Source organism: Diabrotica virgifera, chromosome 1, assembly GCF_917563875.1.
Source record: "Diabrotica virgifera virgifera chromosome 1, PGI_DIABVI_V3a".
In the NCBI taxonomy this organism is placed as follows: domain Eukaryota; kingdom Metazoa; phylum Arthropoda; class Insecta; order Coleoptera; family Chrysomelidae; genus Diabrotica; species Diabrotica virgifera.
Window position 1 is genome coordinate 59,314,461 of NC_065443.1, and position 14,219 is coordinate 59,328,679.

The window sequence follows — 14,219 nt, forward strand, 5'->3', positions numbered from 1 at the left end:
TTTAACGTTTATTTAAAAACACTCTGTATTTTGCAGAATGGTAAGAAACAGTAAATTGTTATTCTGATTTAACAATGTTTACATTAATAATTTGACTTATATTTAACAGTTGACAGTTATATTGTACCTACTTATTAGTTTTAGTTCTAATAAATTTTGTTGGTTAGTTACATAAATAAGTTAAGTGTGTGTATTACACCGTTCTTAGGCGTCAACGCCCTTCGGTAGAGATCCATGGGGGAGTATCACCGAGCCGCAAGCCCTTATCCCTTGCCGTACTGCTCCCTCATAGGTCGATCAGATGCCCGCATATTCCAGTCTAAGCGCCAGATTCATATTTAGAATTTTATACTGGCGCGTTAGCCTTTTTGTTTTTCCGATGGCCTGGCCTGGGCTTGAACTCACATACCTCAAGGCGACGTGAAGTGTGGGTCAGCCGCTAGTCGCACTGAGCTATCCGATCGACAATAAATTAAGTAAAGATGAAAAAATGACTTGTTATTTGAGGAAGGTGGAAAAACCATATGTATAACATGGGAGTAAAGTGCCTTTTCCTCCCTTGAATGATTACTGCCCTCCGCTACGCGTCGGGCAGTAAACTTCATTCTCGGGAGGAAAAGTAGTATTTTCCTCCCTTGTTATACAAATAGCTATTACGAAAAGTTGTTTGGAATTAATTAAAAACTATGTTTTAATATGCAATTACATCCTTTTAATTGAAATTTTTTTTAGATACCCAACGCCCTTTTCTTTTATTACGAATAATGCGATAACTCTTTTATTGGTATTGATTAATTAATTAATAATAATAAAAGAGTTATCACATTATTTGTAATAACTGAAAAGGGCTAATTATTAATAATAAAAGACTTATCACATGATTTCTAATAAATGAAAAGGGCGTTGTTGAAAAGTACAATTAATGTACGATAAAAAGTTCCTTCTAAAAAGTTTTGCATGGTCTAAAATCTAAGATGCAACCATCAAATCCTATCAAATTTTTTCAATTTTATATGAGATATATTATGTAAAAAAAATAAGAGTTTCGATCAAAAGTAAAGTGCCTTTCTAGATCACAATATATTTGAACTAGAAGGATGTAATTGCATATAGAAACTTAGTTTTTAATGCTGAACAACTTTTCATAATAACTTTGCAATATTGTGATAACTAAACGTACTTTGCTCTTGACCGAAATTCATATTTTTTGACATACCTCGTATAAGATTCATAAAATTTGATATTTGATGGTTGCATTCTGAGTTCTAGACAATGCAGAACTTTTTATGAAGAATAACTTTTTCTCGTAAAATCAGTAATAAAACAGTTTGCAATAATATGGTTCCTAGTTATGTAGACACCCTGTATAAAATTTGTTTGAAAACTTTGAAATGACAAAATATTATTGTTTATTTACTTAAATGTATATTTTTAATTTAATATGCACGGTGCTTCATTAATGTTGCAAAAAATTTAAGGGAAAAGGCGCAAAATATCGCCTGTCAAAATTTTCAATGTGTTTTAAATGTATTAATTTTTTTCGAATCCTGAGAAAACTAATAAGTACCTATTTTTAAAAAATTTAAACGAAGAATGAAAGATAACGTTATTGCCTAGGGCTGACATGGCAGTCCCTTAAAATAAATAAAACGTTTCTTTTGAATTAAATATTTGCAATTATTAAAAATCACACTAAATTTTCTCTTTTATTTTCACCCCGGTAACTTATTAAAATAAACATTATAGAAGTTTTCAGGGACTTTCGGCCTCAGTAATAATGTAATCTTTCATTATCGGTTTAAATTTTTCAAAATATTTATATTAGTGTTATACAGGGTGAGTGGGGAGGAACGCACCAAACTTTAAAACTGTATAATATACGTAAAAATAATCAAAAATAACTCATATGTTGTTATTCGATTTTCATTTGTTTCCGAGATACAGGGTGTTAAAATTTTTCTTACAAACTGACGATTTATTTATTGCTCTAAATCCGGTTGAGGTGTGCAAATGAAATTTGGTGGGTTTTAAGACATAGTTATTGCGCATGTTTTGACATACAATTAATTCACCATTGGCGCCCGTATGGGTAATAGTCTGAAATTTTTTAAAGATAAAAATGGTACGCCACTGAACTATTTCAAATTAAAAATCTTTCTTAAATTCCTCGTTCAATTTGTGACAAAAATCTGTCTTCCCTTTTTTTAATGCGGCGCTTCGTTTTCATGCAAAAAATTAAACATCTTAACGTTTGCAAAGTTTTCGACGAAGTTTCTATATGAATGTGTAGAAACTTATTTCGAATACTTTGTAAGCGTTAATATATTTTATTTTTTGCATGAAAACGAAGCGTCGTATGAACAAACATGAAGATAGATTGTTTGTCAGAAATTGAACAGGGCATTCAAAAATAATTTTTAATTTGAAATATCTCAGTGGGGTACTATTTTTTTTGTTTCCAAATTTTTAGACTATTACCCGTACGCGCGCCAATGATGAATATAAAATTCTTTATTGTGTGTCAAAACATGTGCACCAACTATGTCTTAAAACCACCAAATTTCATTTGCACACCTCAACCGGTTTTAGAGCAATAAATAAATCGTCAGTTTGTAAGAAAAATTTTAACACCCCGTATCTCGGAAACAAATGAAAATCGAATAACAACATATGAGAGATTTTTGATTATTTTTACGTATATTGTACAGTCTTAAAGTTTGGTGCGTTCCTCCCCACTCACCCTGTATAGTAGATTTAAAGGGCGCTAAAATATGTCCCGCACGCGGGCGCCAATCAGCCTTGCGGGGGCCCTGCGATCAATGATTGTTGAGCACTATATTTACATATTATGTATATAATTTACAGAAAGACTGATAGATATTGTATCATTCTGTAGATAAACTGCTCGGCAAAAGTTAGGGATATAGAAAATTCTGCTGACTTTTCATAGTAGATTTTTTCGTGAACAGATTAACGGATTCCGCTAATTTTTTTTATTATTTTAGATTTTTCTTTAGTATTTACACAGTTATGCAAAGGTTTACTCAAATTTTTTTTGTACTTATACCGGGTGGAAGAAAAGAAATGTTTTTTTTTCTTATGTTAAGTTTGAGACTATTTTCTTATGTTAAGTAGGGAGGACGAGGTACAAATGTGAGTATACATCGAAATCGTATTGTAGTCTTATGTTTTGTGAACATTTTGTTTTTTGAATGTCCCTGATATCTTTAGAAACAAAAAAATAGACGGTTTTGTAATTTAACATGTGTTTTAACCGAAACAAAAGTTTGAGACACCTTCTTGTAGGGAGAAAAAGGCACAAAGGTGAGTATACCTTGATATTATGTTGTAGTGTCATATTTTATGAATATTTTATTTTTTAATTTCTCTAATATCTTTAATAACAAAGAAACTAGACGGTATTACTCTTTAATATGTGTTTTAACTGACGACATGCATCACATCACACATGTGAAACATAGAAACACATATTAAAGAGTAATACCGTCTAGTTTCTTTGTTATTAAAGATATCAGAGAAATTAAAAAAATAAAATATTCACAAAATACGAGACTACAACATAATAACGAGGTATACTCACCTTTGTGACTTTCTCTCCCTACAAGGTGTCTCAAACTTTTGTTTCGGTTAAAACACATGTTAAATTACAAAACCGTCTATTTTTTTGTTTCGAAGTGACACAACGACCAACTGTAAATTTGTGTTTTTTTCTGAATTGCCGATATGGTTGTTAATTACATTCAAATATCACCACAGCTAAGTATTTACAAAGGACAAACTGTTACCCAAATATAGAAATAAAAATATTATTAAAAATCAAAACGGCAACAGGTGTATGCTTTAAAAAAACTGATAGTGTGTAAAACTTTATTAAAAATCAGCTAAGTACTTTCAGCATATGAAAATGCCATCATCAGAGCTTTTGTCTTATAGGTATAAATACCTCAAAAGAAGAGTAGGTAATTGTTAGCCAACACATTACAATTAAAAAATTGACTCAGGACTAAGCTCCTGGTCTAGGGTAACCTTTAAAATATGTAAAATGTCACATTGATGTGAGTACTACACAATGGTTACCATTTTACATTGAACAGCTAACAGCTGTTACTGACAATTATTTTGAAATGATTTTGTCAGTAACAGCTGTTCAATGTAAAATGGTAGCCATTGTGTAGTACTCACATCAACGTGATATTTCATAAATTTTAAGGGATTTTTACCCTAGACCAGAGGCTTAGCCCTCAGTCAATTTTTTAATTGTAATGTGTTGGTCAACAACTACTCTTCTTTTGAGGTATTTATACCTATAAGAAGAAAGCTCTGATAAGGTTTTACAGACTATCAGTTTTTGAAAACATACCTGTTGCCTTTTGATTTATATAGAAATATGTTAGTCAAACAGTCATTTTCTATTTAAAAATCATATTATCTATTTGCATGCTTTCTAGAACATGCTTTCAAGAGTTTGGATTGGATGACAAAGGGAATAAAAATAGATGGAGAATACCTAAACAACTTACGTTTCGTCAATGATATAGTCATAGTAGCTGAGGATCTAGGTATTGCAAGAGAGATGGTACAGGAACTCGTTGTGGCTACAGAAAATGTAGGTCTAAATATCTCGAAAATAAAAATAATGTCAAATTTGGTACCTAACCAGAACATCAATATTGGTGGGAAAGAAATAGAACTCGTAGATAGATGTAAATACCTGGGACATGAAATTACGATTGGCAGAGATAACCAGACTCATGAAATGAAGAGAAGAATGAATCGGTCTTGGGTGGGCAGCATTTGGAAAACTGAGAGAAACTTTTAAAAGTGAGTTGCCTACATGCCCAAAGAAAAAGGTATTTGATCAGTGCGTACGCAGTCTTGACGTACGGATAGGAAACACTTACCTTAACTAAAACCTCGGCTACCAAACTAAGAGTCTCGCAGAGAAGAATGAAGCGGTCAATGTTAGGAATAACTATGCGAGACAAAATCAAAAACGAAGAAATCAGGAGAAGAACAAAGGTGACTGACGTCATCGAAAGGATAGCCAGGTTGAAGTGGAGATGGGCAGGACACATAGCCAGAATGACAGATGGGCCATGAACAAAGAGGTTATTAGAATGGAGGCCAAGAGAAGACAAAAGAAGCATCGGTCGACCGCCTAAAAGATGGACTAACGACTTAAGAAAGCTAAATAAAAACTGGATGAGAGCGGCGCTTGATAGATCGGGTTGGAAACGAGGAGAGAAGGCCTATGTTCAGCAGTGGACTTTTGAGGCTGGATGATTATCTATTTACAGATTTTAATAAATGAGGGAAAATATTATGTATCCAAAAACTTTCAGCAGCTTTCATCAAACTCTCCAAATAATTTTGGTCATAGTCCACCCATGTATAATTAAAATTAGAGTTACTTTCAAATTCTGGATCAGCAACACAAAATAAACATTTTTTTTAGCAAACAAAAACATTTGGAGTTGAACTTGCGCATTATATTTGGCAGTTATTTTATTGTCCTTTGTTAAATAATTAGCTGCAGTTCTGCTAGTCTGCGGACATTTTATTTCTACAACGTATTCCTCACATATGGCATCAGGTGAAGCACCAAAAATTGGAAACTTGGGGTTTAACTGTAAGCCAATACGGTTTAATTTTATTTTAAAGGCTCTTTCTACACATTTCACCATACTTTCTTCCAACTGTTTACCCCTATTCATTGCAGAAGTTGCTTTAAATTTTGACACTCCCAGTATTTGTTCAACAAATGACCCATCGCATTTTTTACAGTGAGCTGCATCGTATACTTTTGATGCAATTATTCTGCCATACCTTAACTCGAACCATAGACTGCTATCTGACTGTGTCGTAGTTTTTATGGCAGCTTCTGAGCATACTTTCTCACTCATATTAACTGCACAAAATTCAACAAACTCACTGTATGTGGTCTGTTTTGTTGAAGTAAATTTTAGCAACAGCTGAAAAATCCCTAAATTTTTCATAACATCATCTTTTTTAAAATGTTGCAATAACTGGCTCTCAGACTGGTTTTTAATACCCATAGCTACTACTTCTTGAAGGAACTGGTTACTATCTTCATCCGAGCTTAGCTACTCTGGGGCCCCAAAGTCTTTCAGTGTCAAATATTTTATACTGGTACCAACTTTCGATAATTTACTTTTGGCCCAATAACATGTTACTTCTGTTTTTGAGGGTTCTTCACTCCTTCTGTGCAACCACATCAGAAAAGCTATTTGATGTTTGCATCCACCTATAACATAAGTTTTGACATTTAGAGAGTGTCCATATATTTTTAGAGAAACAAAACTACTATCGAATCTAAGTAAAATATTTACATTTTAAATGAAATGTTATTTAAAGATTATTGTGATTTATAAATTATCCATAATATATTTTTAGACATATTAAACTACAATTGTATCTACGTAAAATATATATTTTAAATAAAATGTTTTTTCAAGATTATTGTGATATTTATTTTAAAACTAAGAAGAAAAATTATTATAAAAGCTCTATATTTCGATACCTATTAGAATTAAAACAAGTTAAAAGAGTATTTATTACTTCATATTTATTGCAAAGTGCAGCATAGTCTTTAGCTGATCTGTTATTATTGTCCCCGATAAAAAATATTAGGTTTGAAGATTGCTCTTTAAAATATTAAGAATAAATATCTGTCTATAAAAATAATACTTACCTAATGATGCAGCACAATCATAACACTTTAAATCAAGTACTTCCTCAGTTTCTTCATTTATTTCACAACTGACAGCGTATTGTTTTTTCTTAACATTATGTTCAGGTGTTATTTTTGCCCTTACAGTACAGATCACATCATCTCTTTTTACTTGAACCCATCCTACCGCTGCGTCTCCATATGATTCCCGGCCAGATCTAAAAGAAAACAATAAATAAGTTCATTTGTTACAACTTCAATACAATAGCATTAAAATATAATATTGCCACTATACTTAATAGGAAGTGTGTACCTACTAAGTTTTATCGTTAAATACTTATGAGAATAATAATCAGAATAAAATCACAGTATAAAATTAGTAGGTATAATGGGAGTATAATATACATAATATATGTACTTACTTATCTGCTTTAACTCCCCGAACTTCTCCGACGGAAAAATTTTCACTCTTTTGAAAATATGTAGCCACCATACACATATCAACTATAGGTAAGTTATCAGACTGCCCTTTACAAAAACCCTCTTCGGTCATTTTAAAAAATATATCTTAAAAACACTCAAATATATCCATGGGCGTCCACAAGGAGGGGCAGGAGGGGGCAGCTGCCCCCCCCCCTAGAGAGGACGAGGCGAGTGTAAAATTGGTGAATAAGCAATATAGAAAAATACAAAGTTGTAACTTAATCTTGATTTTGAATGCAATCACTCTGTTTCTACATTCTAGCTGGGACGAAAAAACGACATAAACTTAACAAAATTTTAATGAAAATTTGAAATCTGCTATTATTTGTTACAGTTGTCAATTGGTTTGAGATATTTTGATGAAGAAGCAGAAGAAATTCGTGAAGAATTTACAGGGTTTGTTCAGCTCGATGCTCTGAATGCACCAAGCATTGCAAAGGCAATTGATGATTTCCTGACAAATCATGAAGTTGATCCACTCAAATCTCGCACTACCAACCTTTTAGTAGAAACAGCGAGGACCAAGGAGGGTCAATAAATGTCCACACATAAATTAATCAAAAACGTGCATCTTTATTTAAACTAATTTAAAAATAACACTTTCATATTATTCTTAGACGTTAATGGAACAATTAAAAGATACGAATTTATAATTTACCCGGAGTCTTCGGCTTCAGTGGAATTCGCATCATCGTAGGATACAGAAACATTTTTGAGTTCTTGCTTTGTTTACCGCATACATATACTTGCATTTTTAACAAACTATGGTTGTTTTTACCCACTTATAGGCCTTTTTTCTTTTAGATTTTACTAATTTGACACATGAATGATATCGTCCCATTCCATTTTGGGATGGTGTTGAAGGTATTCAAGGGGATTATTTGTAGTCCACTGTCAAGTTTTTATAAAAGTATGAGGAAATGAATTAAATTATAGAAATGCTAATTATAACATCTAATAGGGCAATAGTACGCCGACAACTACTAATTATTTGAGATTTTTAGGAACAAAGGTATTTAGATAATCAGATGTAATGCAATGTTGTGGATAATTTTTAACCCTCCTTGGTCCTTCTAGGGCAGGAAAAGTATACTTTCGGTAGAGGTAGGTGGAAAACATCTTATCAGTTACATTCTGCGGCATGCAAGTCAGGATTTATTGTTGCTGTCATTTTGATTGCAAAATATTCTGAATACCTAGAGCTTATAGTCAACCGCGTACAATCTGCGCAAACTAATGTTTTAAAGGTAGCGGAACACATTCGTCAAATCATGGATATTTTCAAAAAACACAGACAGAACGCAGAGAACGTAACAAATACTTTATTGCATGAAGCTAATAAGATAGCCGAAGAATGCGGTTTTGAATTATCTATCCTTAGAACTATAAATTAACTATAACTAAACTATAACTGGCTAAAGAATCCTGGCTAAAGAATCTACGGGAATGGTGTAGCTGTAGCAACAACGAATTGTTTCGGTCAGCAGTTTCGAAAATACGTATAGCCCTGATGATCGCCAACCTTCGGAACGAAGATGGCACTTAAAGAAGAAAAATAACTATAAACAAGCAACAGCATAATAGTAATCAAGCAGCTGATACGCCTAGTGAATACTTGAGGCGATCCATGATTCTTTCGTATCTGGATTTTATCGTATCTTCTCTAGAGACACGGTTTTCCGAAGAAAATACGCCAGCCGTCGCTCTATTATCAAACAAGAAAAAGTTTGTAGAGACAGTTTTACAAGAATTTACAATTGATCCGCGTAAATTGTTGTTTACATAATAGTGTTTAGGAACAGACAATTTATCTTGCTTCACAAATCGAAGGCTTATCCAGGAGGAAATAAAGTTGTTAAATTTGCATCACGTTTTTGTAAAAAACATTAAAAAAGTTTTTAAATATTTAAGGCGTTGAATTTTGGCTTCAAAAACGTTATTTTCAAAACTTTTCTGAGAGGAGCCCCTTCCACCCCACCCCTCAGAGTGAAGACTCTCAATTTACGTCTATATTTATTATTGCTTATCTAAACAATATTTTTATTTCTCAAATCTGCCCCTCCCTAGTTTTGATCATGCGGACGCCCATGAATATATCAGAAATAGAAATTCTCAAATATATTTATAAAACTTAGTGTCAGTGTCAAAACGAATGCCAAACCTATGAGGGAACTTACACATTTTTTTATTACGTAATATTATTCAGTTTCCTTTAAAAATAATATTTCCAAACTTTCACGCGGTAAAACCTCATAATAACTTAAAAGATAATTTAAAATCTATATATTTTTTTCTGTTTTCTGGCCTTGGTTTAGAAGAACCCTTAGCCAATGTAAAATAATTCAAACTATCAAAAACGCTTGTGACGTTACATAACTGTATTTTCTACTGACGTTTATAATGTCTAATTTAAAATTGTTTACTTTGTTGGTGCAGAATGTACATGCACAACTATATGACGTCACTATGCGTTTTGGACCACCTGTTTTAATTTGAATTTTTAATCGTCTTTAGGGGCCAAACGAAAGACAAACAAAACTTTTTTTATCTTTGATACATGTTTTAAATTATGTTCTGTTGTGATTTATAACATTTTTTTCGAATTTAAAAATTTATGCAAGTTCCCTAAAATCTAAAATAAAAAAAAATAGCGGAATACGTCTGTTCGCGAAAAAATCAACTATGAAAATCAGCATAATTTTTTATATCCCTAACTTTTGACGAGCAGTTTATTATAGCAGAGTGGTGAAATTAAATAAATTTCAGGTTGGTAAATGCCCTCTTGCTGTACTAGTACCAAAAATATACTTCTTTGAGTGATTATAAAACAAGCTACTATACATCCGCATAGGCTTTCACTTCTACCCCCTATGCGTGAAGGGACGAGATCAAGTTATCCACCAAGAGTGACGACAGAACGGTGGAAAAAATTCCCCCTGTGATCACTCCCTAACTGTTTTGGACAAAATATCCTCTCCTCACAGGTCTGTCAGAATCAGCCTATTTTTCAGCTGACTTAGCAACGCAGTCGCAGCACTAATCTCAAGGTATGACAAACCAGTTATGATGCGGAGTTCTGATAATTTTTGTGGATTGAGCATGATGTGGGTTTTCATGTTTGTGTCATTTTACCAGGCATTAAAGCTAGGCTAAGCTGGAGATTAATATTTGTTGGTGCCATAGGCGTAACCAGGGGGACTTTGGGGGCGTAAACCCCCCATTGCGATGTACTTTGAGCTCTATACGCTTAACACCATACCCCCCCCAAGACCTTCCAGTAGTTGTACGCCCCCCTTAGGATCATCCTGGTTACGCCGTTGGTGGTGCAACCAGGCATAAGTACCTTCATTTCTGCTGTTTCAAGCCATCTTTTGATTTTTGTTGTTGGTGGTCTAGTACCTGCGGTGTATGTTATTACAGGACTTACAGCAACTTTGTATATTTACGGTTTATCCTCAATACCAATGTTTCTATTGCGCCATATTGTATTGTTTAGGGAGCCAGCTATTTTTGTTGCTCTCGTTATAGACCAAGAGGCAGCGCTGAAAAATCTATTTGAATTTACTAAAGCTAGATTTTTCACAGTTGATTACTGTGAGTGTGTAGAGAAACATACTGCGGTTGGTCAAGCGAAACGTAGAACAGGGATTACTGAGAGGGTATCAAAGTTGCTTTCCTACGAAGGTAATTATTTCCATTTACTAAGGGTGAAAATCAGTACACACATTCTAAATTAAATATAAATAAAAGTTATTATAGTCGGTCAGCTGTATGACGGGACAGAGCCGGTCGGTCGGCCCCAATAGTCCATTGAGGAAATGAAGCATTTTGGCTCGCAATTTTTTCGTCCAGCATGGATTTACTTGAAATTTTCACAGAAGGTAGGGAATAGTCCAAGGATCATTTTCTATATCATATCGCTATCATACGCTAAAACCTTGGGGGTGGTTGCCACCCCATCTCGGAGGTGGGAATTTTTTATTACATTTTAACCATGTAATTCGATGGAAAAAGTGGTTCTAAGAAAAAAATGTTTTACATTTTCTTCGTAAAACTAATATTTTTTGAGTTATTCGCGCTTGAAAATAACAGTTTTTCGACGAAAAAATCGACTTTTATAGAGGTTTTTTTGAGAATACCTCGAAAAATATGCATTTAATAAAAAAAACTGTAAATATCGAAATTGTATCTTTTAGTAACACAAACCAAATTCTCTTCCTATAATATCTTTAAGACCAATACAAACCGAGATACGACATGTTAAAGGTTAGCTTTTTTCGTCAAATGCACATTTTGAAATATTCAAAGCCAAATAATGGGAAAATTTGCATTTTTCGAGGAAAACTTAAATATTCTTTTTTCAAGTATACAATTAGACTTTTCAAAAAAAAATAATAAAAAGTTTCTATCAGAAAAATTAAGCGACTTACAAAAAAATGTCGGTACCTGCTTTTCTCTACGAAAAAAATCAGTGAAAACAACCCCCTAACTACCTTCCTAATTCAAAATTGGTCTTCACCTTTATGTAGTTCCTTTTATATTTATATGACCAATACACTCGAGGAGTTTGACCTATTTAAAATGCCTAATTTTGGAAAAATTGGAGTTTAAAGAAAAATTGATTTTTTGCAATTTGGTATTTTTCACCTTTTACTTCAAAATATCTCCGAAAATACTGAAGATATGAAAAAAATTATAAACTACTAAATTGTAGCTTTTTTAATGACTAAAATTACCCTGTGCATAGACTTACCAGCAAACCTCTATTTACCAGCAAACACCCCCTTATTCGAGCCCTTTAAACCCGCTCCAATTAAAAACTAAGGCATCTTACGGAATTTAATTTACACAGTCCTATAGCTCTTTGAAAATCCTACAAAATCATTTTTGAGGGGTCTCATTACTGAGAGGGTATCAAAGTTGCTTTCCTACGAAGGTAATTAAATCCATTTACTAAGGCTGAAAATCAGTACACAGTGAGATATATTTTTCCAAAATTAGGCATTTTAAATAGGTCAAACTCCTTGAGTGTATTGATAATATAAACATAAAAGGAACTACAGAAAGGTGAAGACCAATTTTGAATTATAGGAAGGTAGTTAGGGGGTTGTTTTCACTGATTTTTTCGTAGAGAAAAGCAGGTACAGACATTTTTTTGATTATAAGTCGCTTAATTTTCATGCTAGAAACTTTTTATTCTTTTTTTAAGGTCTAATTGTATACTCGAAAAAAGATTATTTAAGTTTTCCTCGAAAAATGCAAATTTTTCCCATTATTTGGCTTTGAATATTTTAAATTATGCATTTGACGAAAAAAGCTAACCTTTAACATGCCGTATCTCTGTTCGTATAAAGATATTATTGGAAAAGAATTTGGTTTGTGTTGCTAAAAGATACAATTTTGATATCTACAGTTTTTTTGATTAAATGCATATTTTCCGAGGTATTCTCAAAAAACCCTCTAAAAAAGTCGATTTTTTCGTCGAAAAACTGTTATTTTCAAGCGCGAATAACTCGAAAAATATTAGTTTTACGAAGAAAATGTAAAAAACATTTTTTTCTTAGAATCACATTCTCCATCGAATTACATGGTTAAAATGTAATAAAAAATTCTTGGACTATTCCCTACCTTCTTTGAAAATTTCAAGTAATCCATGCTGGACGAAAAAACTGTGAGCCAAAATACTTCATTTCCTCAATGGACTATTGGGGCCGACCTACCGGCTCTGTCCCGTCATACAGCTGACCGACTATAATAACTTTTATTTATATTCAATTTAGAATGTGTGTACTGATTTTCAGCCTTAGTAAATGGAAATAATTACCTTCGTAGGAAAGCAACTTTGATACCCTCTCAGAAACCCCTGTTCTACGTTACGCTTGACCAACCGCAGTATGTTTCTCTACACACTCACAGTAATCAACTGTGAAAAATGTAGCTTTAGTAAATTCAAATAGATTTTTCAGCGCTGCCTCTCCGTCTATTATTTTTTTCTCTTCTGTTCCAAATTTGCCATAGCCTGACAGTTCTACATGCGCAGATTGCTTGGTAAAAAAAATAGATAGATTCACAGTTGGTATTGGATGGGAAAGTTGTTCACCAATATCTGCCTGATCGGAAACCTTTTTGTTCATCCTCTATGAATATAAGACAAATTATCTTGTTTATTATAATCTTTGTCGTAAGTTTGAATATTGTTCTAAGTAAGTTTATAACAATATGGTGGTGTTAATTACATTCATTACATTACAATGGTGACATTTATTTGGAGTTCTATGTTGGTTTAGGATTTACAGAATTAATTATGTCAGTTGTATTAGATTCTCCTCCCGATATTTTAACAGTTCATTTTAGACTCCGTCCTCTCCGGGTTTTTTTATTCTTCAATTTTTACGAGGTTGATTTTTTATTCTACGGTTCAATTTCGATGTTCTCATTTATTATTTTTGGTGTGTTCAACGTTCAACAATTCTTCTTAGAGAAGTTATATAAATATAATCGATTCTACCCTAAGATGGTGGGTGTAAAGTTTCTTTTAATGCTTCGTACACAAACTTCCTCCAATTCTTCTTGTTTCTTGCTATGCTCTTTAGTGACTCCTCTCTTGCCTAGGATGTCGGCAATTTCATCGTCCCAGGTCTTCATGGGCCTGCACCTCGGTCTTTTCTAGTTTCTTCTCGCTTCCCAAACTTGTTTTATTGGTCTTCCTTTATCCACCCTACCATGTGGCCGTACCCTCTCAGCTGGGCTTCTTCGATTTTCTTCTCTATTGGTTGGACTTTATTTCCTCATTCCGTAACCTATTCATTCTGGTCACACCTAATACTCTTCTTAGATACATTTCAATGCTTTGCAGAGATTTTTCTTTAGTCTGAGGGTGAGCGTCTAGCTTTCACATCCAAATGTTAAGATAGGTACGAAAACTGTATTTTAGATAGTTATCTTGATTTTTTGAGATACTTCTTTTTTGGATAGGAATGTAAATTTAATTGCATGGTATATTCGGGCTGTATGTGCTGTTCTA